The sequence below is a fragment of the Oncorhynchus nerka genome, linkage group LG27, assembly GCF_034236695.1.
Source record: "Oncorhynchus nerka isolate Pitt River linkage group LG27, Oner_Uvic_2.0, whole genome shotgun sequence".
NCBI lineage: Eukaryota > Metazoa > Chordata > Actinopteri > Salmoniformes > Salmonidae > Oncorhynchus > Oncorhynchus nerka.
Genome location: NC_088422.1, coordinates 13,726,312 through 13,727,529, shown reverse-complemented (window position 1 = coordinate 13,727,529; position 1,218 = coordinate 13,726,312).

Genomic DNA, 1,218 nt, shown 5'->3' with positions numbered 1-1,218 from the left:
TCAGTGAGATAGGAGGATTTGATATGCAATGTTGATATGTGAAATAAATAATAGCATATTGTCTTTATCATGTCAAATCAACTAAACATGTGCTAAAACTGGCTTGGCAGTGCATATTTATGTGAAATGAATAAAAATGCCTAACTTTTCTTTGGTTCAGTGTGAGTTAGTAGCCTGTTAATGTTTATGTGAAAATGAACAGTTAAATGTCATTATTGTCAGAGTTATGTCTAAAATCTAATATATTGACCTTTCTCTGCTATAAAATGTATACAGCTTCCGACCTTTCATGTGACATCACATAAATGTAATAAATCATATCACTAGCCCTAGGAGTACTTTACTTAGGTTACATAATAGCATCTGTTTTCCCCGTGAAATCTAGTAGTTAAAGATAAATGACAGTTGTTTTCCTATTCTTTGCTCATTCCAGTGGCATGCAGGGTCCATAATGTGGCCTTGTTGTGCACGGTTACTTCCAGAATGGACAACACTGTTTGCTGGTGGTATTGGGTGTATGACATGGGCCTTCAAAGACCCACCCATTTATGTTTTTCTACCATGTGTCCAACGAGGTGAAATCCGCGTGAAGCTGCCATCTGGTGACAACAACGCCATGCATGGAACAAGTGGCATCGCCAGCAATTACGCACAACTTAATCCTCTCAACCACCGACCTATCCAATAGAATTCACATATTTATCATAAAACAGTTGTCTTAATAGGTGGTATTCGTTACAGAACGAAATAATGTTGGATTTTAAGGGATATGCTGGGAAGACCAGAATAAACTAGCCTATAATGTATATTGTTGCAAAAACGGTTAAATAAATAACAGAATAACGTATAAACTATCAGGCAGAAAGGCATGTTTTCAGATCGTCTAGAAACATATGTAGGCTGAACTAGTATATTTATAGGCATAGCATGCATACATGAACGCACTGTTTCATTCGACTCCAATGAATTCCATAGTTTTATTTCGTAATCAATTCTATTCCCAAACATCATAAGAGATTATTTTCTGTCATTTAAAAATAGCCATACTCTATTCATTGCTGTGTGAGTGGGCTTGGGTTATATCTGAAGAAATACAAAGGGCTCAGTTGGAGACATCGCCGATGATGCTGCAGATGCCTAATCTGCGCGGGCAAGCGCACGTCTGAGATGTACAGTGAGGGCGGGGTTAAGCATCAAAGATGATTTCTAGCTAATTCA